Source organism: Gallus gallus, chromosome 2, assembly GCF_016699485.2.
Source record: "Gallus gallus isolate bGalGal1 chromosome 2, bGalGal1.mat.broiler.GRCg7b, whole genome shotgun sequence".
Taxonomy (NCBI): domain Eukaryota; kingdom Metazoa; phylum Chordata; class Aves; order Galliformes; family Phasianidae; genus Gallus; species Gallus gallus.
In genome coordinates, this window is record NC_052533.1 from 29,018,650 (window position 1) to 29,046,608 (window position 27,959).

General features: G+C 36.5%; 1 protein-coding gene across 3 annotated transcripts in view; it reads left to right on the top strand.

Annotated features, from left to right (window-relative positions):
* HDAC9 (histone deacetylase 9) overlaps window positions 1-27,959 on the top strand; it is a 450,242-nt gene that overhangs the window by 35,185 nt on the left and 387,098 nt on the right. The gene's annotated exons all lie outside the window — the stretch shown is intronic.

A 27,959-nucleotide genomic window follows, 5' to 3' on the forward strand; every position in this document is an offset into this window, starting at 1 on the left:
TTCTTTCTTTTGTTTATACCTCACTCCTGCAGTCCTGTACACCGTCCTGTATTAGGATATATAGAACTTTGTGTTGATGAAATGTATTTGGCAAGTGACTAGTATGTCAGCTACAGTTCATAAGATGTGACTATCTTATAAAACAAGATAAAGGCTATGCAGGTGGAAAAGGCTATTTTTGGGGGAGTATCTTATCAGCTGAATTTTAAGCCAGTGCTTTCTAAATATTTTTGTAAGGCTTATAAAGAAATTGAATAATCACATCTGGACATGAATAAGCGTTTTAAAGTGTTTTAATTTTTAATACTTGTGTTTAGTGATTACATTATTATTTGCACAACTGCTCTCTTTAAAGAAAGAATGCAGATGGCATTCTGTTGTTTTTAGCTCTAAAGCTGTATTTGCCCACACCGGGTGTTCACTGCAGAGCTTGTTCCTTTATGGCTGTCTAACGAGTTTCTGAATGTGCTTCATCTCATGCCTGGAAAATGAGCTACTGCAGGTGAATCTGCAGTAGGTAGTGAACTATTAGTACCTATAGCCAGTGCTCAAACTTCTAAGAAAGAACGCTGCCTATGGAACATGCATTGACTTGAGCCCTTTTGAGGAACGAGAGTCCCCAGTTCAGATCTGTGCAATGTTGCATATGGTTCACACTTCATTCACCCACACTCCATGTATCTATTTCTAGTACTGTTGGTAAAATAACCCTTTACAGGTGGCTTATTTTATAACTGCTTTGCTTTTGTACAAACAGCTTATAAAAGCATCAGGGAAAATGCTGTAACAGTAAGCTCTGTTTATGTGCTAGATGCCCTATCTCATAGAAATACAATTCATTGAGGTTTGTTGTAGAATTGTTGTCTGTAGAGTTGAAACATGGCAGTAATTGCTCTTACGTTGAGTAAAACAGCTGGGTTTCATGCTTTTTTTGTTATAGTGTGATTCAGTACATGCAGTGAATTATCCATACAAATCATCATGGGGTGTGCAGTATAGAGGCATTTCTTTATTTTATCTGTATTCTAGTGACTAGTAAGAAATTATTTTATACTTTCCTTTACGGTTTGCAGTTCAAGTTCCAAGATACTCCATTCGATTTGATTTGATGTCTTTCTAATGTATCTTTTCTTGCAGTAGATGGCATATAGAAGCCCATAGCCAAAAAAAAAAAAAAAAAAAAAAAAAGTAAACTTTCCAGTAATCTCATTGCTATGAAAACATTTATAAATGTTGCATTCATGTCTGCTGTCTTTCTAAATCCAATAAAAGGGAAGCATTCAATGTAACAAGGTTACTTGTAAAGGCATCTAGGCACTTTAGAAACATTTCAGTAGAAATTGGATGCCTAAATGTCTTTAAATCTAGTCCTTAGAGTCTACTCTTCCCAGACTTTCACTATCCTCAGTTACCCGACATCCCAACTGAGTTCCACCAACAATTTTGATATTGCTTCAGTGTGTATCTTATTCAGTCTTCCTTGTTTTAATTAGTTCAGTGTGAAAACAAGTTAAGTATCTTTGACACACAAAAGCATCTGTGGAAAATTAAGCCACGGATTGGCCTGAAAGGGGAAGACAAAGCAAAGCATACTGATCTCATATAGCAGGTACCACAGGATAGGAATTTTCTAAATTCACAGATTTCTTGCTGAATCTATCATTTCTGTTCCATTGGCCATATTTAGAGCATTCTTTTGGAAAGTGGAAATATTTTGAAATAATTTCAGAGCTAGTGATCATGGTTTATCCCTCCTGCTGATGGAAAGTGGTTGGTTAGGAAACAGCTGAAACACTGAGCAGCAGCATGAAGAACACAGTGAGTTGCCTACTTTCAATGAAAAATTGTTGCGTGTTTTGTTAGCTCTTTTGAGAACTTCAGATTTTTTAAAAGACCTTGTCAGGAGGCTTGCATAGTGTATAACTGAAGTGACTTTGCATTGCTTTTTAACTTTTGCTACAGATTGAGTCTTCATGCTTTCTTATTTGCAGATGTATGTGAAACATGCATCTACTGTATACATCTGTTCTAATTTTCATTTTTCTAAATTGATATTCTCTCCTTTTCTGGGAGTTATTAGCTATGCAGCATGTCTCTCAGTTTTTGTACAGATTTTAAGAGGTAGAATGCTTTTTATACATTATATATGTGTATCCTCATCACTGAATTTACTTTCTGATTCAGGAGGGAAACAGGCTCACTGTCTATGGCACTACACTGATGTCCTCACATATGAACAGTGCAGTACATTGTACAGAGCCAGGATTTCATTTAAAATACTTATCACTGTGTTATCTCACTGGAGAAGTTCTAGCACCTTTGGGAAATCACATTAGAGGCTGACAGACGGCAGGGGGAATGAAGTCTCAGCTCTGCTAAAGAGAATGAGACTACCAAGTTCAGCGTATCTGTATCTAGTAGCTTAATTTCAATGTATGAAAGGTATTAGAGAGATTTAATGAAAAGTCAAGTAGTCAGAAAATGCCATTATTAAGTTTGCCTGGAAAATTTTAATTAGTCTTCCTAAAATGTATGCAGTATCATACTGTGTGAATTGTGTGTTGACATTATTTCTCAGAGGGATCTGTTATTTGTTCAACACACAAAATGCTCTGTAGTCTCTTAATGAAAATCTACTTAATAGTCTTCTGTTCAGTATATTGTCCATTCTCTACTTGCACACTATTTTTCTGAGCAGATTTTGAGGATGGAGGACTTAATTTCTCTATGAGCTCTTGTATGCTGCTAACACCTACGCTATCGCAGAACTTGAATGTGCTTATGGACTTCTTCCTGAACCACAGTGAGATGTTGGAATGTTATTATTTCACTTCTCAATGGGAAGATGAGCAAAGGAGTAATTAGGATTTTTAAAATAAAATAAAATTTGTATGGCCAATCTGATACTCAAGTCTTTGCATTATAAGAGAACTGCTTTACTGTGCCATGCTTGAGTTCTGCGCACCTAATGGGAAAATTCATGGCGTCATAGCTTGTGTACAAGCCTCTTAATAGTTTGAATTGCAGATCTGCTCCTTTTGGAGCTGTGAGAGCACTTGGATTTAGTTATTTACTAGTTTTAAGAAAGAGGCCAACATTTCTCCCATTGCCAGTGTTTACCTGTGAAAACTTCATTATTTCACCACCCATGTCAAAACACCTCTGTGGCATACACAGTTATGAAACTCAAGGGAAATATCACCAACAGAATCCACGTTTTTCTTTTCCTTAGTCCCTGCCTCTTGCATGACAAAGATTTTGAGAAATACTCATCTTCCGTCAATGCAGGAGTCAGAAGTGTTGCCCCATGTCTTAACACTGCTTTCTAGTATCTGTGGGCTAGTACATGGATATAGAAGCACATTTACAAGATGACTTGCTTCTCTCTCTCCCCACCTGTTTTTGACTATGAAGGGCTTCTAGAGTGAATAGTGGCCTTTGTTAAAAGCTTGAAATGAGACAAGGGTTATCTGGACTCCGGTCTTGTGCCCTGCTAAGGGTAAATGCTGTGTACCAAGCAGGATGAGCTTATTTCAGTATCTCTTCTCTCTCCTAGTCAGGGGATTACAAGATGTGATTTCTGTTGTGTTTTGTCACCTCTTCATGGTCACTTCTACTTCAAGTGCAGCCACTGTAATAAAGTGAAAGAGATTATACTGATAGAAATGTCCTCCCATCTGTGTGAGTGGTTAACACTTGATTGTTAGCTTTTAAGAAGTTTAAAAATTACTGAATTTTCTTATTACATCCACTCATTTTACTTCTAAGATTCTGCAGTAGTGGATGAAGTACCCCTAGTATCCCAACAGAGATATTAATTGGATTGGCAGTGGTTTAAATGATAAAAGCCTGCCGGAGATGTGTTGAATATTGTTAAAATAGAGGCCTTTATGCTCTTGCTTTTTTTGCCTCTGAAAATCTTGTGCTTCTTCAGGCAATAGGTTGCCATATTCAGCTGCAGCTGGTAGTTAGAGCAGTTTAACGTAATTTCTTGGTGAGAAGCTGTAAACATTCCCATTTAGTATAGACTGTATTCAAAAGCACGCTTTCTATTGTGCAATACTGGGATGCTACTTCGTGTAAAAATCAGTTTGTGTGCCTTCTGTATCAGATTAATTGTCCATAAGGTTTTTGTAACATCAGCATTTTGTGTCATGGCTATAGATTACAGCAGAATGGTATTTCTGCTTTTTGTTTTACAGTTTATCTGGCCCACGTTTAAAGAGCTTATGTATGAAGCTTATGTATGTACATTCAGATGTTCTTCTCTTCTGTGTGAGCAGCATACCTTCAAAAAACAAACAAACAAAAAGAAAACAAACAAAAAGAGAGTTGCAAACTGGTAAAGCAGTGCAACTCTGTAACTGAGTTTAGCCACTTCAAGCATGGTTTGTTCTGTGAATAAGAAAGCTTGAAATGCTGTAGGAGGCTTAAAGTATTGTGTATCGTGCTATACTTCTCTTTATTTTCCAATGGGATCTGTAAGTCCTTGAGGCATCTCTATTAGCAAAAGGTTTGTGCTGTGGTGTAAAAGTAGAGGAAATATTTATTTAGAATTGCTTTCCCATGACAGTTGAAATGTCAGAAAGGCCATTGAAAGACCTGATGTGGAACTGGAAAGAATTATGCATGTTTTATTGAAATACTATCTGAGGAATCCCTTTATATAGGATTTGTTTGCAGCACCAATGCACATAAGTATTTTCTTAGGTTGTATGATGGTGCAATGAATAGGTCTCCCGTGTAGCAACATTGACTTGCAATAACACTGCAACCTGTTAAATTGATCTCAACTCTATGAACCTTGAGGGACTAGGCTCTTTCTAATCTGTAGGGCTAGGACGTAAATGCTGAATTCCCAACAGGGAAGATACTGATATTTAGTTGTTTGCGTTGCTTGTTATAAATTGTAAGATCATTAAGGAAATGTTTACATCCTGTTGCTATTGCATGTTCTCTACTGGTCTGTACGTATAAAAGCGTTAGACAGAAAAAAATATATGTTTATTTGCTCTTAAACGGAACAGCTAAACTGTTGTTTGAAGCGAGACTTGTTTTTCTATAATACTAAATAATACCGAAGTGGTGAATTATTACTCATGGATGTATTTTCGAGTCATTTGTCTCTGACTGCCTAATGTTTTGAAATGTATCTCCCATTAACCTGGCTGTGTGGTTGGGGATTTATTTTCCTGTTAGGTAAATACCAGCTCAGTTCCCAAGCATTCTAACCCTTGCTTCTTTTCTGAACAGATCATTTAAAGTTAATTCAATACAGTGTTTCTTACCCAGATATTTTAAAAGAAAAACAAGACCTGTTAGAATTGATTGGTGGTCCATAAATATTTCTGTAAAGATAAAGATCACGGGGACATGAAAACGCGGGGTTTTTGTCTTGTACCCAGAGAAAAGCTCAGGGTGAACCCATTCTGCCTCCTGTCACCCTGATCGTTCGGATTTTGTTCTGTGCTTCTCACTGTGAAATTAAAAATAACATTGGAATATTTAAATTAAACCACTTCTATTATAAACAAAACCAGAAACTCTTCAGTAGTTCATGGAATCACTTCAGGTAGAATCATCTCTGTTGGGGAAGATGGGCAAGTGATATTGATAGAGGATGTTAATAGATAATACAAGTACCTGGAAATCCGAAATGTCACGCAGCTTTCTAGCTATTGCAAACTATTGCTGAAGAGAATGTGTTATGTTATGGAAAGCTGTCCATCGATTAGGATGAGAGAGCTTCTCAGCATCCCTGGGATCTTGCTGGTTTGCAACAATATGCCATTGTGGGCTCACTACTAAAGAGAACAGATTCAAAATTTGTAAAACTTACTCATCTACAACTAAGTAAAATCAGGTGTTTTTTTTTTTTTTTTTTAACTGTATCTGTAACTATAGAATTAAGATCACAATCATATATTTTTGATGTTTAATATTTTGGAAATCATTTTTTTCATTCCTTCTGCTCTTCAACACTACTTATTTTTCCAGGTCTTCAGTATTTTTAGGAGCTGCTTGTTGCTGCAGTCGATCTGAAAGTGATTTTAATTTCCTCAATAAACTCTGGGGGAACAGAGAGGAGCTGGGCACTGAATATTGCCAGTTTTTGCTGTTACATCACTTTTTTTCCGTCTTAATTCTGATTTTCTTTCATAGGTATTCTTTCTTCCCCTTGAGGAATAGCTTTCTCCCTCTTTTTTTTTTTTTTGTTCTGCTTTTTCATAACTCTTTTTCCTCATAGTCCTGAAGACTAAATAAAGAAAATGCTTCAAATTGGCATTACCACTGCTGATTTAATATTAAAATCCAGTGAGAGGTTACAATAGTGTCCAGTAACTGTCTTTGAACCAGGAGATAATACAAGAATATTATAATTGTATAAGCAAATTTTTAAATGTTCTAAAACAGACTTCAGAACATTATAAAATCTAGGAACATATTTTGTTCTCACAGAATGGACTGGGTTGAAAAGGACCATAATCACCATCTAGTTTCAACCCCCCTGCTATGTGCAGGGTCGCCAACCACCAGATCAGGCTGTCCAGAGCCACATCCAGCCTGGGCATGAGTACCTCCAGGGATGGGGCATCCACAACCTCCCTGGGCAACCTGTTCCAGTGTGTTACCACTCTCTGTGTGAAAAACTTCTTCCTAATATCCAACCTAAACCTCCCATGTCCCAGTTTAAAACCATTCCCCCTTGTCCTGTCACTATCCACCTTCGTAAACAGCTGTTCCGCCTCCTGTTTATATGCTCCCTTCAAGTACTGGAAGGCCACAATGAGGTCTCCCTGGAGCCTTCTCTTCTCCAAGCAAATGTTTTACATACACATAGATGTACATAAAGTTAAACATATTTTTATTTTGAGTAACCTCAGGAAAGAAGTTTGCATTCTATAGAGAATGAAATTTAGTATTGTAACTCGTGTCAGCTAACATGATTCTGATGAAATAAATGCTTCAACTTTTCAAACAAATGGTTAATATTTTTGGTGGTAGAAAGCTTGCTTGATATAAGATAATTGTTGAAGAATATAATTAGGCTTCTGTGGTATGTGACAATCTGTTGAAAATCACACTATCCAAAATCATTACAGCATTAAATGAAATAAAAACTGTCTAACAGATCTCAGAAGGCACTGTGCATAGGAAGAATTTTCATTCTCTGAAGGTTTTCCTAGGAGATTTCTGTGGAAATTTATTATTACTTTAACATTATTCACTATTTTTTATCAATTATTTTGAGAAAAATATTAATTCTGGTAATGCTAAGATCAGTTATGTTGTAATAAATATGGTTTTTAAGGTCATATGAGTTCACTCGATAAAGTTGCTTCTTTTGAAAAATAAGCATTTTCATCAAATAAAAGAAGCAAGGAATGTTGCACTGTAATAATTGTAGAATATTCATTGGAAGGAGCCTGTAAATATCTTGTAAGACTATTGCCAACCCTATGACATGGGAGCTGAATGCTAAGTAATGCTTTTTCTGTGGTGGCCAAATCTGGTATTGGGGATAGAGAAAAGCTTTCGACTGAACAGCAATGAATATGTCTTAGTTTCCTTTTCAGTGGAAAGAAGAGCTGGTCAGGGTCAAGCTAAAGTTTACCTTGAACCTCCCTTTAGACTAAGTGTACAAAGCTATTCTTAGAGTGCTGGCTCTAATTCTGATAGCAACACTTACAACAGGGCTTTGAAAAAGATTTTTCAAAAATAATGTACAATCTGGAAAACATAATGTATTGAAAGAAGCATCAGGAACTCAGTCTGCTTTCTTTTCAGAAGGTTGAGAGACTATGTGATGTAAAAACAAAAAAATATGTATGACTACTCACGTGCCAAAGATTTTAGATACATAAGATATTTAATCTTACAGAGGAACTTTAATGATATCTGTTGGCTGGAAGATGAAACTAGGCGAATTCAGGTTAGCAATTGGGCTTTTTTTCAGTCTTGCTAATTAACCATTGGAACATGCAAGATAATGATAGGGATCTAAGTCTTTATGTGGCACATCTTTACAATCTATTAATCCTGAGAGCTGCATAGAAGTTGCTTTAGTCGTCACAAAATATATGAAAAAATACTCGTGCTCTTTCTGAAGAGAAATCTGCCATCACTCTAAGTAAATCTGGAAAATCAGGAAATACAGCTTTGCTTCTGCTTTACTGCCTGTAACCCTAAGCTGTTTTGTGGTAGCAGGCAACTTGCACAACGAGAGCATCTTGCTTTGCTTTACTGAAGCTTGGCTGCACTTGATGTAACCTCTTCAACCTAAACTGTGAAGCTTTCCCTAAATACATACGTTTGCTTTGAGAAGAGGATGGAAATAGCATCAGGATCTGAAACAAGTCAACTAAAGGAAATGACTTTAATTCCAGCAAGTGTTTAAGTCCCATATTATGATGTTGGGATCTCAGTGCTGTACTGGGCCTTACCCCTGTGCTGGCTGAGGGGCTGCAGCTCTGACAGATAGACAGGTGGATTTGGACTCATGGCCACTTCTAGGCTGGGAGCTAAGCAAGGCCATCATGGGAGCCTGCTCTTCTGTCCATGGGCTGCTAAGTCTGACACATGAAGGAGGCTCAGAAAATGCCATCAGAGGTGTAAGATTTAGGGAATTGTTTTTACAGTATCTAAATAAATAAAAAAATCATTTTTTTTAATGTCACTCTTAGCTTGGAAAGCCCTTAAAGCTCTTATATTTGAGAACGCAAGTAGTGTAGGAGGTGCTCATGATTCCCTGCACAGCTGCAAACTTATTTTTCTGCACTCATCAGGTTTCTGATTCACTTCAGTGAGTACTAAATGGTTCGGTGTCAGGAGTCACTGCTGTGTGTCTGTCAATGTGTGGGGAGGGAGATGGGGAAATGACAGCATGGGAGTGCATGAGAGCTACCAGCAGTGGGAGACTGAACAGCGGAACTGTGCAAGTCAGGAAGTCACTAAGGGGAGATTACATTTTGATAAAGGCCTTGTTCAGCGGTAGACTAGAATAAGCATCTCTGGTTCTCCCTCTTCTCATTGACTGTTCAGTCATTCCAGGTGTATTTATTTGTTTGGCCACAGGGTGAACCAGATTTGGGAACTGATCCAGGCTCAACTGTTCCCAAGGAAAAAAAAAAAGTATTGTTTTTAGCCTGGATTGGTTTCTCGTTGTGGTCTACTACATAGCCACACAAACAATGGTATTGGCAATGAGAGGAATAGACAAGATGAAATTGTGTACTGCCTTTAAGAGAATTTCTCACAAGTAATCTTTGAGCAGAAGCGTGGTCAGTCTCCAGAACTGCAAGATTACGTAGGCCTATGTAAATCTGGAGGGGATACAAAAAATTTCTTAACACATCTCAATTTACTGGTCATTTCTGGTTTTTATATATTAAAAGAAGTTAGTTCTGCCTTGAGTTTGGAGACCTACTGGACCTTTTCATCCATCAGCTCAAATGACCAACAAGTTCACGCTGTCAGTCATAGAGAGTGCCACTTTAAAATTCAGTATCCAGAATATTTTATTATTTATTAGGATTTATGCAGCACAAAGCAGTTAGAACTATGTGAAACTTGTTTTGTTGAAATGAAATACGCAATTCCTGGAGATGTTCAAGGCCAGGTTGGATGGGGTTCTGGGCAACATGCTCTAGTGGGTGGCAGCCCTGTCCATGGCAGAAGAGCTGAAAGTGGATGGGCTTTAAGTTCCCTTACAACCTGATGATTCTGTAAAAGATCACGCAATAATTTGTAACATTCACTGTTTTTATGATCTATTTCTAAAATATAAAATGATGTATTATACAGAAATATAAATATGAAGTCTTTAAACTTCCTTTTAATTTCTTCACTTGTTAAATTAGCTCCTTAGATATTGATGATACTGAACACCTTAAAAAAGGTGGTTTACCAACTTTTAATTTTTTTCTACCCACGCACCACATCCTAATTTTGTCTTTAGCAGCCCAGATGTGTTTCTGCAGAATAAGTGTTTCTGTAGTGATAATTAAAACACTTGCAACAGGTAATTTTCAGATTGGGTAACGCATGAAAAGGAGGACTATGTTGTAGCACTTTTGTTTTGAGGCTGGTGATGATTTCAAAGTTTCATTTCAAACTCTGAAATGTTATAGTCTGTGAAATATGTTAATCTAGAAATTAAGTACTGCTTTGTAGCATATTGAAACTGAAAGTCTAAAGGGACCAAACTTAAGACAGTATTTTGTTCTGTGTGATTTGTGGGCTGGATCCAGGCTCTGCCGAATGAATGGAATTTGTGGTTTGAACTTATCTCAAGACATGTTTTAAAAACCCTTGATCATCCCTGGGGATGCTAGGCGAACACCTGTCTTAAAAATTGACAGTAGTATGGATTCCAGAATCCCTCTTGATGACCTGATTCTATGTGTCATTATACCTGGAAACACAACTGTCTTATTCTTCATACACTGCAGTTTAGGCATACAAGATTTGTAAACTCTAAGATTTTTTTTCAAAGTTTACTGTGGTCTGAAATAGATTAATAAAATAAATATCTTATTTTGGACTGTTGCTCATGTTGGAGAGGGAAAGGATTTTGAAGTCATGTAATCCCTAGATAATGCCTATTCTGTGTGTGTGCTAAGTTGTGACAAAACCTGTCAGAAACGTTTTAGCTGGGCAGCTGTCAGGAGTCCTAGGGCTAAACCAAATTCTGGAGAGGCCTGTAGTCTCTGGTGCTGTAATGTGGTGTGCTGGAGGTACTGGCTTCTGGCTGGGAATTCTGGCAGAAAGGAAGGCAACCTGAGATTATTTGGCAAAACTCCTTTCAATGAATATGGGATGTTAGGAGCTTTTGGCTCAACTCAGAGACAGTTTCTATGAAAACAGAGCACCAAGTCATATTAGTATTTCTCAATTCCAAACCAGTGTCCTTTGTCACAAATTGCATTTAACTAGTGATCAGTCTGCAGACTTGAGAACTAGTGGTTGCTACTACCCTTTTTGCCTCCACATTTCTTCAGCATTATTTTCCTAGGGTTTGCTCGTGTTTCTTTTCAGTCTCCTCTTTGCTGGGTTCATTTCTTTAATCTTTTGACATAGATCATACTACTAAGACTTGTAGTATTTTTCAGTTTTATCTCTTAGGTTCTCCGTTTGCTGCCTAAAAATGGGCATCTTCTTCCAGGTAGTGATACTGAAAAAAAACCCGGAAATCTTTACCTTGCATCAATACCTTCCACTCTTAATGGTATTTTGGAGAGTTGCCTGTTCTTTGAATAGCTTTTTACTATTGGCTACTATAAATTTTAGTGCAGTATATCGTAGAAGGGGGATCAGGGTTACTATTGTCCACTCTTCTGCATGTTGCTTTTTATTTCTGATTTTTGTTTGATTATTATTATTTTTACTCATTGTTTTCGTTTCTACCCAAAATATAGTGCTTTTTATTTTCCTTTGTATTTCATGTTATTTATTTTGACTCTCCACCTCCCTTATTAGGATAATTAGAATTCTAATCCTTTTTTTTTTTTCTAAAATGTTTGTAACTGTCCCAACTTTCTTTTATCTGCAGTTATTGTATATTGATTTTTTTGGTTTTGCTTTAAACTGCACAAATGTTCTTCATATCTAGTCCTTCTGAGACAGCTTTCTTCTTTCTGAAATTACATCATAACAGTTGATTCATGAAACTTCCTCTAAAGCATTCTATAGGCAAAGAAATGTGATTTCTTGATAGTGTCACTTCAGTGCAGTGGTCTGTCTGACCTTGATACTTGAGTTGTTTCTATTCAGAATCTGTATGTGGACAATAAAAATCGGGGGAAGAGTTATCTTATACAGGAGTGCATGAAGAGTTTATTTTCTCATTGCTTAATAGCCCCTAATTTGCAGATATAGTCGTTCACAAGTGTCTATATTATATATTAACCAGGTTCTGTGTCCCTCCCCATTTGGTTTGTAGGACTTGGCTATGGCACAAGTGATGAAGATGACAGATGCTCACATCTGTCTCCCTCTACATACTAATATATTCAGCTACATCTGTTCTCTGCAGACATGAGATATAGGCTTTTCAAAACGAAATGTCTATGTGATACATATATGGATGTTTCACATTGTCTTTATTTGTAATTCTTGCTATGCTGAGCAATGGGGAATGATCTGAACGGAAAATTATGAAGGTTTACTTATCTGGGGCATGGTAGAGGAAAACTATGTTTTCTATAAGTATGTAGACCTGTTAATTATTGTGTATTCTCACTGTTCTGTGAATCACATAATGTCCCAGTCAGAGGTGCAAAATGATGTTAATCGTTTCAACAGTCAGCTTTCTAACTCTGGAACAGCATTAGCAATCCTTTGTCTTGTTATAAGATGCAGCCTATGTGCTATTTCCACTTAATTGGAATCTTCTCATTAAGAATAGAGGGAGTTGAGTCTGAATAATGATGCCAGCAATGTATTTCAGCAGCAGCTATTTAATAGGAGCTGAGCAGAACCTCTGCTTTAAAATAAAGAAATAAAATACAACTAGCCTGCATTTTGAGGCAGCAGCATTTTGAGACAGCACTCTGCAATAAAGGCTCTCTAGGCTACATGAAGAGAACAGACATCAGATATTTTTCACAGCTTCCCCCCGGGTACTTGCAGTTGTTCCTCTAGCCTTGAAGTGTATCTTCAGTGAGGTCAAGTGAATACAGCTCATTTAGATATTCCTGACTCAGCTCTCAGAAGCTGCCGTGAGTGCCGACAGCTCTTCTGTATTGCTCAAAAGATGTCTGAGATACTGGTAAATCTCCTTTTTTCTGCATCAAAACATTCAGAATTTGCCCCGGACAAGCTTTTGTGGACATATTTTCAAGAAAGTGTAAGCTAGGATGGGGTAATCTTGAAATTGCCTCTGAGTGCTCTGTATCTTCTGTCCACTTTTTTTCTCAGAACATAATGTCCCTGTATGAAATGACTGCATCAATTTTCCCTCATGTTATTTCTGTGACTTCATTGGTCTTTTACCTTCTCAAACTGTTATATTAGAATATGCATTTTGCTTGGATACAGTTGACGACTCTACTTGCTCTCCCTAGCTGAAAATGCAAGAAAGTCCCATGTGCTCTACTTAATCCATTAGCATCTAAGGAAGTTGTGACAGATGAAAAATAATGTTTTGATATCAATCAACTATTTAGGAGTACCTATAGACTTGCAGAGGGCAGGGAGACACCAAAGAATGACTGTGGTGGCTGTCTTGTGGGTGCAGTTCTGTCTGTACAAGGGAATTTAGTAATACAGTTCTTTCAGCAATATAAGGAACTCTCAACTGATCAAGTGAAAAATGAACCAAAAATATCCTATGTTCTCCCTTGAACCTTTCAGGTGTGTACATTTTATATCCTTGTGACAGGGTTTAATTGTACAGGAAAGACCTGGTATATTACAATCAAAAAAAAATCATGTGTAAATTGCATGTGCATTTCTGTGCATGTATATCTACAAATAGGCTTTCCAGTACTTCCTGGGCTTGCAGTATTCATGGTTTTGACAGCTGCAGATCTTTAGAAGAAGCTTACAGTCATTCTGAATCATCCACTTTTTTCTTGTTCAATATTAATGTTCTTAGAGGGTGGGGACAATGTTTACACTACTTAATACATTTGATTGCACAGCATACAGAGATGAGCTGTCTCGTCCATCTACAGATTCCATTGGGAAAAGAAAGAGATTTTCTTATGGAGCAGTTGGATGCATGCGCTCTACCACTAGGACATGAGAGGAGAATGCTATTTCTGTAGCAAATCAGCCTGTTGTCTAGCACCTTCTTCTCCTTCCTGCCAGTCAAGCTCTGTAGAGATGCTTTCTGCAGTCCTACAGAGAGATCGGAGGTGGGCAAGGTCTCTTTAATTAGTGCACATGATGTTTTATTCATCCATCCATCCATCCATGTTGTGCAGTGACTTTGCCACAAGAATTGCACAAAGCTTTTCTTAACTGTAGGCGGTTGTTCACTTATTAATGTAAACATCATGTGCCTGAGATGTGTGAGCCCTAAAAATAAACCTGTGGAGTTAAAAATAGATCTCTGGGAGTACTGAGATGCTGCTTAATCAGAACCAGCTGCAAGCTGTCTAGAAAATGTAAGTTATAAGAGCCAGATGGCTTTTGCCCTTTTTGCTTTAGACAGCATGTAATTTGGGTAACTACAGCTACAGTAATGTATTTTCCCAGTCAAACTGTTTGATAAACATATTTGTTTCAAACAGACGCTTCCAATTAGAGAACCAGTAAAATGTTAATTTATTTTAATATTTCTCCAGACGGGTAAGCCAAAGGAAGGTTACATAATGCTGCAGTCAGGGGCATGCACAATAACTGCTCATGGCTGTATTTGGTAGGAACTAGATTATGACTATACATCTTTGTACAACAACTTTTTTACTCTGGGAATAATCCTACTGAAATCAAAGCGAGAATGGCTGAAATGAAGTTGATGGCGTAATGATCGATGGGACTTAACTGAGTAAGTTTGTAGGAGTAAAGTACTATACAAAATGTGTGTCATAATGATACATGGTCTTGCTTCTGGGGACCTGTCATCAGACAAGTTAGAAGTCCAGGAAGTGAGAAACTGAAGCTCAAGTCTATTTTATCTGATGTGGAACAGTGTGGGAGAGGGAACCCTGCTTGGCAAGAAAGGGCTTGAATGTGACTATCTCACCATGCAGAAGCATGTTTGCTCTATTTACAAGGTCTACAAGTTTACTTCTGGGGGAGCACAATGTGAAATGAGCACAGCCTCCAGGTAATTCTATCCATGTGTGTCTAAGTTGCTGTTTAATACAGCACTTATCAAACTAGGCTAGTGTTTACATGAAAACCTGGTGAAGGAAATGGAATATATTTCAAGAAGCAGCCTCTTTTATGAATTGTTTTAGCAAAGCCAAGCTATACAATCCTAAAAAGCTGTGATCAGGTTTTTAGCAGATGAAAACATAAAATCCAAAAATACAGAAGATCCAGAACTGAATTTTGGCATATAGGAACACCTCTGAAAACAAGCATTGGTTGAGGTGCTTACTTCACTGGAAGCTGAAAGAAATCACATACAGCTGACATGAAGAAGTCATGTTGAGTGATAAAATGTCTCCTTATTTGTCCCCCACCCTTTTTTTTATTTTTTTTCCTTGATAACTGGACTGAGATCTTCATGTTCTTTTGTTTGTCGTTATTATTATTTTTTATTTTTTATTTTTTTCCCAGCCTTGGCCCACTTTGCTTTAATTAAATGTATACTTACATTTTCTGAATGGAATGCCTTTTCTTCCATACCTTTTTCTTTATGTTCAGTAAGAACTTCTCTTAACCTGACCTCCCAGAATTCCTCCACATCAATGCCTACCATACAGATTGTCATCATTGTATAAACTTAAATCTCTTATGAGAAACCACTCAAGAATTCCAGCCTACTTCTGAAGGGAGCAGTAGCTACCTGAACTAGCTCAGAGATGGTTGGGTAGGAATCCTTTTTTTTCCCCTAAATATTTATATTTATGTATAACTGCAATGCAAAGCTGTCTGAAATTGTAAGTGTGGTTTTCTCTCCTTGCCATTTAATTCTTTTGCACCTGTCATACTCATGAGTCATGAGGTTATTTTTTTTTTAACTGTGAGAAATAGATTTATCAGTCTTTTTGTGGCCTGTAATTTTTTATACTAAATGATATCAGGCACAATGTTAAGTTACAGGTTTTTTGAAAGTATTTCAGCATGAAAATAACTTTCAAAAGTGCTTTTAAAATTGTTCATTTAGATTTATTTACTTCTTCTTTAATTGCACTTGTTTGGTCTATTTGATCATTGGCTGAAACAAGCAGAGATTTAAGAATTTGAAAATCTTTCCATGCCTGAGCATGATTGCAAGTTCAATTTACAAGTGGATCTTAAAATAGTAACACTTATACTCAGGTTCTAAAATGTTTTAGGTTGAAATCAAATTATAGGAATTTACTAGTTTTTGACAGGAGAAGAGATAAAGCTGTGCAGATGAATTTTTGAGTAGCTGTATACATGACACGCAGTCTTAAGCAGATGAATGTCTGGATTTAGATCATCCCAGCTATAGCAAAAAAAAAACAACCAAAAAAACAAACAAACAAACAAACAAAAACCTCTGTGATGACTTGATTGTTCCAGGCTTCCTCACTTTAATATTTTGTCTTTGACCTAGAAATGGTTCCCAGTCTTATCTACCATAGGATAAATATGACTGACTCCTAATTAGGAGAACAAGGAAGTGGAAATGTGATTCCTTGAGCTCTTAGGTTGAGATTTTAGCATTTCCTCTATTAAGAATCTACTAGAAAAGAGAAATAATGCATTGCATATCTACTACTGTCACCCAATTTAAAGCAAATAATTGACTTTTGATTTGGTGATTGCAACATTTTTAAGGTTCAAGTTTCTTTTCCTGTGCCACATGTAAAAGACATTCTAGCACAAAATTTACTTGTTCTCATGTTCTTAGCATACTTCTTTTGTGCTGAAAAAAAAAGAATTTATTTAAAAATTTGAAATAACTTGGGATTACGTTGATTCTCAGCTGTTTGAAACATATTTAGATTTTGTGTAAGTCCATGTCTAAGGTGGACCACAGCAAGATGTAGGCTGAGATGCACTCAGCAGAAAGTCATGCAAGGATAAGAGGCTGCTTTCCCTTATTGCTCTTTATTCAGGGCTTATATCTGGAGATCCCTGAGCATTTTACCACCTGACATACCTTCTCTGGATGCACTTCAGGCTATTACAGCAATTGGACCATACCAGTAGTTTAAGTATTAGACTGTATACTAGCTTAAATATTTACTAACCTGGTACATCTTGACTGAAGAGCGGCATGATGCACAGCCTTTTGGGGATCAGACTTGTGAAAAGGCCCTGATGATACACAAGTGAGCACACAAGTGGGAGGCAGCGTTGCCCTAGCTTTGTGTTTTTGCAAGATTTCTTATTAACCAAATTAAATAAGCTCATTTCCAAATTTAAGAAATTATAGATTTGCTTACTGAGAAATACTCAATAGCTTCAAGTGTTTGGTTATCCATTCAGGATTCTTCTTTGTGCTGGTGTAGAACAGCCTCACATTAATTCTTCAAACATGGCTTCAGCAGAGTGTTTGTCAGCCACCTAATGTCCATAGGCTTTTGTATTTAGGTGACAATTATGTTCCTCCTTCCTTCATGCTGTGTACAGCCTGAGAATTATTACAAACAACGTGGGCTTGGCATTTTCTGTGAGCAGTGGGTAATTTTAGACTATTTTACTACCTGCTTGAGTTTGTATGTGAAACTAAATTACACATATTGCTTTGTTATGTCTGGGATTGGCTTATGTCTATATAGAGATAAGGTACATAAACACTGAAAATAGCAAAATGATTTCACATAATGCATTACTTCTTCTCAGATTTTAAGAAAAAATTGTGTTATTTCAGAAAATAATTAATTTCCTTTACAAAAATAGAAATGAATGCAGGAGTGTCTGATTATTATGATTGTTACTGGATTTAGCTGGAAATCTCCCTCTGAGATTTCTTTTAGTATTAATCTAAAAATACACCTTTGTCCCTGTTTTAGCACCACCACCAGAAAAGAGAAATTCTTTATTTCAAACCTAATAATTTAGATGCAAATACGCTTTTTAAAAATAGAATTAAGCAGGAAAAAGAAAAAAACAAAACAAAACTGCAAAGGCTAATACTTTTTATAAGTGGTCTTACATAAGTATGGATTGTGCTCTTAAAACTATCCAGGCCCTTCTACATACCATTTCTAAGATCGTTGTGCTTGTTTACACAAGGACATTCAAAAAATTAATCTGCAGTAACTAGAATTATAAATTGAAGTGGATTAGCTAAATTGTATTAAATCCTTGTTCAACATGCGTTCAAAATTACAGTTGCCATAATTTAATTTATCTTAATTTATTTTGGATGTGAACTAAGCTGCATGGAATTAATGTAATCCTGATTGAATATCCATAATGGAGTTTAGCTGGTCTGACCACTCTTCTTTGAAAGGAAGTCTGAATTATTTTAACATATTTTGCTGTTGCTCAGAACATCTTGTTAATTTAGGCTGAAATTTCTAAAAGTATTGTTGTACATGGTTGGTTTTTTTTCCCATTCTAAACTCATAATTTTACACTAAGCATAAACATTTATTTATCCAAGTTTGGTTCTTATTGCATAAGGAAATCCACAGTAATGTCATACTGAAGCCAGTAAAATTACTCTGTGTAATACTTTGAGTATGAAATTGTCCCAAGTCACTTAAACTGGTTGTTTGTAATTCATGATCTGAATAAATTGTAGAATAGTCAGTAAGTACCAAGAGCTGCTGAGTTTTCCTATGTTTCGTCAAGAGGAAGTCAAGCTTAAGCGCTCAGGAAGAAGCATTCTCACTGTCATAATAGATATAGCCCAGGCCTTGGAATATCTGGGCGTGCCCTGAGGTGCCTGTTTCACTGGGACTATGTATGGTCCAGATACTTCTTTTCCATTTCCCAAGGTGGGCTTCATTGTATATCATTATATACAATGATTGTTGATCAATATATATAATGATTGTATATCATTAAAAGCCTTTACCTGCTTTTAATGAACATGATTTTCTAAATTCTGTAGAGCTATTTGCATTTTCTTGGAAGTGTGTCTTTGAGAGATACACTGGAACCATGATATTTATAAACTGCTTTTGTTGTATCCTTTTGTTTTACCCCCCTCTATTGTATTTGAACGCAAAGTAATATTGTCATCTGAATTAACGTTGATATCTCAATTTGAAAATCTGTGTAAGACCTTGTTAATGATCTTGCTCTGAACATCAGCTTTACAGTTACTTGAATTGTTTATGTCATGCATGTGTTGAAAGAGGCAGGCATTGTGGGTGTTCCATGTTATACTGACCCTTGTCAGTGCTTATTTGATATCTGTATGCTTAGAATATCTCTTTTCCAAGGTGCCACACAATCTCAATTCCCCCATTTCATAACAATTATATTTAAGTCTTATTCAAATCATCTGCACTCTGTATGTGTTCAAAAGATTTATCCTTGCAGTGGAACCAGTGGTTGAGCACCAAGTGAGAAGGCATGGCTAACTCAGGGAGCTCAGGTGCGAGCAATGTATGTGAGTGACCAGAAGGTCACTCCTCCTCGCCCTCCTTTAAGGGTTAAGATCTGAGGGAGTATTATCTTTCTGGATAGTAATCACATTCCTCTTGGGCTGTTACTGGTCATTGGAAGGGGTGAGCAAATTCTTCTTTATTTTTTTTTTTATCTGCTATTGTACTATGAGGTTTCTATCCTACTGGAAGGCACTGTTATTGCCATCTTTGCTATGCAATCCTGAATAAATTAAAGTAACTTTGCTGAAAATGGCTTTATTGGACTTGAGTTTCCATATCTTTTACGTATTATATATTTCTATTTCAATATACTGGAGAATTTACCCTTTTTACATTTAAATTGTTAAATACTTCTTATACATGTATTCAGAACATCTCCTGGGTGCTTGAAGAATATAATTACTTATTATGTTCACTGAGTTTAATAATATTCCTAGTGACAGCTCAAAATTCTGGATTCTGTTTCTCTACCATACTTGGTTGACTCTTGCAAAAAAAAAAAAAAAGCAAGACTTACTTACACAAGCTAACAACCGTGATCAAGGTTATATGGCAGCAGCCTGAGTATGAATGTAAAAAAATTACTTCTCTTGTTGCTGGAAAACAAAATCTGGCTTGAAATGTAAAAACACACACTTAAAGATATTCACATTTTACCAGTAAGTGTGTTATTCAAACCCCTAATATTTCTTTGCATTTTAAATGGGTATCGTTTCAGCATCTACTGAATTTTGTAGGTGACAAGTTCCTGTGTTATTTCATTGTGAACTGTGAGAAAGAAGCTTTCCTTAAGAAGAAATTTAATGCCTAAAGTATTTCTTTTAAATTACTTTTTCTTTTGAAACATATAGAATCACTGTGATTTTTTTTTTTTAATGATGTAAGAGATGCCTGACGTAACTAAAAGAGCTCAAAGTGGTGTTTTATAAAAATCCAGAAGTTTTTCTGAGGTTTTCAGAATTTCAGAGATCCAACAAAGCTGGAGAAGTTGACAGGGAATCAGCTATAGGAAGGTTGGATAATGCAATTCCAGGCATTTAACTTGACCAATGATTCAAATAATTCTTGTAGTTTTATTTTCTGATAATTTAAATGCATGAAACGTTTTGTTTCTTGATGTATTTTGCATTATGATGTTGACCAAACAAACATTTCAGATGGCAGTCTTCAGGTTTTCAGTTAGCACAAATAAGCCCAGCAATGAACTTTGCTGTGGACTGGTGCAGCTTCATCTCAATGAAGAAGTGACTCCATGAAGCACAGAAAAGTCTTTTTTATACTGCACAACTCACCAGAGACTGTAAGGAAGAGCAGAATAGAGGACGCCTAGCTAAAAAAAAAGATGCACTCTGGAACAACCATGACAAAAAAATGACCTCACCTTAATAAAGTCTTAAACCTTTTTCAGGGGTTCAGCAGTCCTGTGGATGAGGGTAGCTTGGACAGCATAGTCTCTGGCTTCTCAAGTTTTTTGTTGTGAAATGCAGCATTGAAGGTTTTTAAGGAAATCTGGTATATGAGGAAAAGTTGTGTATTAGTGAGATAGATAGGATGAGAAGCTGGATGAAGGTAGGAAATAGGCAGAAATAAATGGTCGGATGTGGTAAATATGGGAGAATCCTGCAGGGGTCTCTACTGAGACCTCTGCTGTTTGGCAGTTTAATGTTAAGAAGGGAATGAGTTGTAATGCAGGAAAGTTCGCTGGTAATATGGCGCTGCCTTATAATTAAGGATGAATGACAGCTGTAAAGAAGTTTAGAAAGAGTTAAAGTATCATCTATGTCCTATTTGTACTTTTCCCTAGATGTCTGCTTATGAATACAGTCTTAAACATCGTCTAATGATTTACTGTTGCTGTTACATGTTATTTTTGTTGATTTCTAACTCTCCATTAGCATTATATAATCTGCAAGCCAACAGTATTAAAGAATGTCTTCAGGAGAATTGGCTTTACTCTTCAGTTTGTGATTTTTATTATGCTTCTCTGAATATGGAACCTGCTAGCTTCCAAATGTGAGTAGCTTGTTAAGGAGCAGCATAGAATGCTGAAGGTTTGTGTGGCTGTAGGGGGGTTAATGATAATGATTAAGTGATGATGACCCAGCTGGATTGTGGGGCGAGGTATTAATCAGGCTCTCAAGCAGATAAACTGTGGGGGTAGAAGTAGAGTTTATCTTGGTAAGTAAGAGGATTTCTGTTGACTAAAGCAGCATGCCAGTTACATGTTTTGCTTTTGTTCCACTAGTTTATGTAAACTGGGTAATTTACTTCACAGTAGCATGTGGAATGCAGTAGGGCATGGAAAAGTGAAAACCGAAGGGCAATATGTTTTGAGACTTGAGGGTGAGCAGGCCCAGCTTCCTCCTCAGCATTTGTGTATCAGCCTTAGGAACCATGAAGCAAATACAGAAAACTGCAAATAGGGCTTAGAGGATAGATAATGTTGAGAGGGCAATACAAGTAGAAATCTGCTCTGTGCTCAGGTGAGACGTCACCCAGAGTACTGTGTTCAGATATGGAGTCCTCAGCACAGGAGAGATGTGGACCTGTTGAAGCACATGCAAAGGAGGTCCACAAAAATGATCCAAGGAATGGAATGTCTCGTCTATGAGGACAGGCTAAGGGAGCTGGGGCTGTTCAGCCTGGAGAAGAGAAGGCTCTGGGGAGACGTGACAGTGGCTTTGTCTAATAAGGGGCTATAAGAAGGAAGAGGATAGACTCTTTATTAGGGTCTGCTGTGATAGGCCAAGGTTTCAAAATAAGAGGGGAGATTTAGATTGGATATAAGGAGGGAATTTTTGCAGTAAAGGTGGTGAAGCACTGGAATGGATTCCCCAGGGAGAAAGTGGATGCTTTGTCCTTGGAAGCAGTCAAGGTCAGGCTGGAGGGGGCACTGAGCAACCTGATGGTCTTTAAGGGGGTCCCTTCCAAGTCAAAAGATTCTATGGGTTCCAGAAACTCATTTAGGCACCAACAGCTTAACTTACAGTCACAAACAGTTTAGGGTAACATATTCTTGGGTAATAATTATCATCTCTGAGGGTGTCTCTGGAGGTGTTCAAGGCCAGGTTGGATGGGGCCCTGGGCAGCCTGGTCTAGTATTAAAACTTCCTGGTTATTTAATGGCCACTTATTCAAAACATGTAGATCGATTAAGTAGCATGCTTAAAGATAAGCTTACAGAGGAATATAGACTAAAGTCATTGAGTTTAGCAAGCTCTTTTTAGATTGAACATCATAAAATCTGAAGTTAATAAATTACTTGGGTAAAAATTAGTTTAATATATAGAATAGGTTGGTTTTATCTAATTTTTTTTTAGATGAGAAGCTAATCACATGACCGTATAATAATTTTGTTGTTATATAGACTGTATTAGTACAAGAAATTCAAATAGGCATTAGCATTTATTAGTATTGGGTTGACCATGTGTGAACAATGTGATTGAACAAAAGAGATATTTTGCTTCAGGATGTATTACTTGATGTGATTGAGCTCCACAAAATGTTTTCTAGAATAGACTAGAAAATATATAGTTGGTAGGAAATGTGAACATATCCTGAATGGAAAAAAATTTGATACTGTAGCTAGTTGAATCATGCTAAATTCTTATTTTATATTTGTCAAATTCAAATCTATTACAGTGATCAAAATGGGGAAGTAGACCGTCAATGTATATATACATTTAATTCTGTAGAGAAAAGAAAGAGACAATAAGTAGTAAGGTTGTTACGTTATCATTATCTTACAAACTGCTATAAGATGTTATGCAGTCTTTGAATTTACCTAAAACATTAGAAATTTAAGTTCCTGTCACTGAATGTGTGCTGGAATCAATGATTTGGAAAAATTCTTACATAACAAAATTGTTTACAAATCTCATGTTTTGAATGTTAGGCATTCTTTTTTTTTTTTCATAATCATACAACTTGGGCAGCTACTGTTTTTCATTCAGAAACATTCATAATACCAAAAAAAAAAAAAAAAAAAAAAGGCCATTAGATACCAGGAGATAAAATATGATACTGTTCCAGTTTGAAGGATTTCTGATGGGGGAGAACATGCAAGACTTTCTCCTTTTTCATCTCTGCTGTCCCATCAGTTGACTGGGGACTGATAAACAACTGGTTTCGCTGCACTCACTCAAAGCAGATTCAGTCTTTGTACTCTTTCAGGTACTCTTTTCTGTCACTAAAGTAACATGGAAACTAGCCAAAAAACCTCTGAATTTATCTGAAGTAACACTTGCAGCTTTGTGGAAGTATGCAGCTGAGTAATAGTACAAAAATAGCAAGTTATTTTGAGGAAGAGCATATGTACTGTAACAATGAGAAATTGGTATACAGATAAAAGAAATTACAGATCTAAATATAAATTTAAGATGAGAAAGATCTGTGGCGTAGTGCCATGCAGTCTTATGTAGATGCAGCCATTAAATGTTGTTTAATGCTCATTCTTCTATCACAGTTATTTAAAGAAGCATCATATCTGATAAATTGCTGTACTGCCTTAAAGGTGCACATTTTATAGTCTGTAACAGTACAGTTAATAGGCACTTCTTACATTAGACTGCACACTGACGTGCAGGGTCATACAGCAGTAACTGCATGACCTTTTCTTCTTACAGGAAAGATGTAACTATGTATTATTAAAAAACGCTGGCAACCAAATGCAGATATCTCTTGTTAAACCTAAAAATGAAGAAAACATTAGAACACATTTTCAGGTTACTTGAGAAAGCATTTAATTGTGTGCTTAGACACAGGTAAACAATTCCAGTACAAACTCTTTTGAAATACAGTTCAAAATTCTCAGTGCTTCATAGAATCATAGGGTCACCAAGGTTGGAAGAAACCTCCAAGATCATCTAGTCCAACTGTCCACCTACCACCAATATTTCCTCACTAAACCATGTCCTGTAATAAAACATGTAAACATTTTTTGAATGCCTCTGGGGATGGTGACTCAACCACCTCCTTGGGCAGCCCATTCCAGCTCCTGAGTACTCTTCTGGAGGAGAAATTTTTCCGAATATCCAACCTGAACCTCCCCCTGAGGCCCTTTACTCTAGTGCTATTGCTAGTTATGTGAGAGAAGAGGCTGTTTCATCAGGGAATTGCAAAGTTGATTTTGTTGTTGGTGGTTTTTTTTAAGGTAGGAAAACAAACCCAATTTGAGGTACTGCTCTGAGGATTAGGATTTTCCATTATATCACTCTGTTTCATGGAAGAGCATAAAAATCATACTGAAAAACAAAACAAGAGATTGGAAGATTATGTCAGAATTAGATTTAGATAACTAGAACCTGAAATAATACCAAGTAAAATCTGTATGGAGCTGCTCCTTTCCTCAAGTTCTACATGGTCAATCTAAAGCCATCTGAAAGCTTTGAGAATGGTTATGTAAGCTAAAATACTTTTCAGGAGGTAAGTTTCAAAATATTAGACCATATGACAGTCTTTGCAAAGCAAAAATTGGTTCTCCTTTGATTTTTGAGTAAACTTTTTTTCTTCTTTTTCTGAATCACTTATACTTCAAACTAATCTAAATGCCACTTGCTGTCATTTGCTTTCTGTAAGAAGGATGGGTTTCTGCAGGACTTCTCTTTCAGAAAAGGAAGACAAATACAAGAAAAGAGATGAGTACAGGATTTAGGAGAAAAAAAACAAAGAGAGCTTGAAGAATTCAACTAGCATTTGGCATGTAATCTCTGAATAGTAGCATATATATATTTTTTAATCTTTCTTTTCTCTCTGTCTCTAGTTAATCATCCTGATCTGATTAGTGTCTGTATGAACTACCCACGTTGCTGAGAGAAACAAGGAATAAGGGACAGCTCCAGCAGTGGAATAGAAAATTACTGAGAAATTAGGAGAAATGAAGAAAAAAACCTGTCAGGGATTTTCCACTTTTTTTTTTTTCAGATGTCTTCTCTGTGACACTGAAAGTATGAAAGACAAAATAAATATAGTAACTTGAGCTCTTGCATTTACGATTCCCTGAAAAGGGAGGCTAGATTCCTAGGAACCCATAGTGATCTTCGTAGCTAAAGTAGAGCCAAAGAAAGGAAGCCTGCAAGATAGAGTAGTCTTTAAACTGTTAATATTTTAATGCATGACTATCTATTTGGCATCAGGAGTTGTCTTCTAATTATAAAAGATGAAGTAAAAAGAAAACAAACAAGAAATCAGTGTTTTTTTTTCCATATATGCAGGTTCTGTTCCATATATTCTTATGGTACATGCTTGGTTTCCGGCTGCTCTGTATGCTCAGTTTCATTTTCTGTCAAAATAAGTATTCAGAGGATGTCTGGATTTCACACTGGTATGGATTTCAGATCCAGCCCAGAAACTTAATAAGTTAATTATTGGCAAAAAGACAAAACTATCACTAACCACTCCAGCCAGTTGAGAAATCTGGGCAGTTATGGATTTGTGCAGCTGAGTTCTTTTGGCTAAAATGAGACATTGTAAATTATGCACTCTACCCTTTTTAGGAAAAAGGTGGAAGATCCTTTTCTTTGATAAGTGTTCTCTTTGGTGTTTCCTCTATAGAAATGTTGCTAGCATACATTTTTTTTTAAATGATGATTTCAAAAAAGATGCATCCAAAATGCTCCTCCTTTGTAGCTTTGTACATCAATGCCATATGTTGAAAACATGGTGAAGAGTAGTTGTAGAATCTGTGCTGCAACACTTCTCCTTTATCTCTCTTTCCACCCACACTAAAATAAAAGTTGGAGCCTGTTATCATCTGCATCAGTTTTCCCTCCTGTTAATGTAGACTTTCCTGATATATGATATTAAGTCTTCAAATTGACCAGGGGTTTTTGCTTTTATTTAACTCTCCTGACTCACATTTGAGGATCTATTTTTAGATTCTTTAAAACATTGGAGTGGTGTATCTGGTATGCATAAGTTAAAAATTGAAACCTTAACTGCAACGAAAGGTGAATACAAAAAAATCACTGAGCTTTTTTGAAGTATCGCTACAAGTAAGTAGTATACCAAATCTGTAATGTATTATCTCTTTTATATTTTCAGTATGTCATCTAGAAGATAAAGCAAATTTAAGAAGTTCTGAAAGTCAACCTGAGTATTTTTTATCTACCTTAAATTGTTTAGTCTTGAGTGTGAAATTATATCCTATTTAACTTGCACATTCTGTTATTTTGGCTCACTTCCATTACTGCTACTTACTCTGAAATGGGCAGAATAAAAGGGCAAAAGATCTCATCCTGTCTGATCTAATCTTGTTTCAAGTTTTTTTCACTCCTAGCATCCTGTGGCAGTCATTTTTAGCAGTGGGATCATAAACAGCCTTTAATGCTTCATTTGTCTCCTTTCATGCTGAGAATAAAGGAAGTGTCTAGAACCTATTATGGAATACAAAGTGCGTGCAAATGTAGTAGAACAAAGAGTTGTTAATAGAAATGTTACAAAAGGTGATATTACCGTTTCACACCCAAATACCTGTGGACAGATGTAAACCTGATTTTCATTGCATAAACATTTTGCAAATGAAACATCACTGCATGTTTGAAAGAAAAGCACAGTGCTTTGGGCTTGTGCCGTGATCTGTGAGTGTTTTGACAAGTGTATGTAAGAACCTTAATCTGCAAAAATGGTATGTTTTAAAATGAACAGTACATCTCACTTCAAGAGATTTATTTCAAATATGCAGTCCTTTGTGACAGCTTGACACATGTTGCTTTGGTCATCTGTTATTTATTTAAGACCGACTGTGGAGAATGGCCCAGATCATAGTGTCAAAGATAATGGGATGCTGAATCATAAGAGAAGACATTATATGAAAAAGTGAGCTTATCCTAAAATAGCTTTAGAATTTCTGTCAGAAATAAGAACAAATACCTACAAAATGTTTTCCTTTCTGATGGTGGAACACAAAAAACATAAGAAGGTAGAGAGGCACTTGTTTGTGGCTGTTGCTCCTTGAGAGGATAATGCTAAAACCATCTTGGAGTGGCTCCATCCTGGAACAGCTCAAAGTGCCCCTTCTAGCATAGATCAAGACACAAGATAAGTTTGTTTTCTGTTCTCTGAAAATACTATATTATCTTTCTAAAGAAAATTGGCTACTTGTTTAACCTGAAACAAAATAAAGATGGTTCTCATCTAATTTAGTGCTTGTTTATAGTCTTGTATGCTAGAGTTCGGGATTGTTTGGATGTTAGAAAATCCTCAATGTTAAGCGTGCAGCTGGGGTTGGTTCTGCTGCCACGTGAATGATTCTGTGCTGCCCAGACATGGAAATAGGAAGACTGGAACAGTTTTTTTTCTCAAAAAAACATTCCCATAATTCAGGGCTCTATGACTACATGGTGACATTATTCACACATTGCGATGTGAAACAGTGGGCATTGCAAAACTGAATTGGGAGTTTTTTCCAGTCTGTTGCGTAGACCGTAACTTTGTTTAGTAGTTGAAGGTCAATTTTTAAAAGGACACCATTTCTGTTTTGTTCTCATGAACACCGTCTTTCAGATTCCGCCGGTTGTTTTTTTTCCCTATATATTTTTATTCTCCCCACCCTTTAGGCAAAGAAATAGCTTAGGGAAATGAAACAAACTGTCCAAATATGTAAAAGTTACACTTCCTCAAGGAATTTCAGCAATATGTAACAGCTGGTCTAAATGGGGATTTGAGCGGTTTAGATATTTATTTCAGATAGAAAAGAGAGCTGTAATGATTTCTCAACTGAGCAAGGATGATTTTTTTTTAGAAAATAGCTTTATCTTTGCACAGTTAATAGTTACACTGCAGTAAAAATAGATATTTAATATG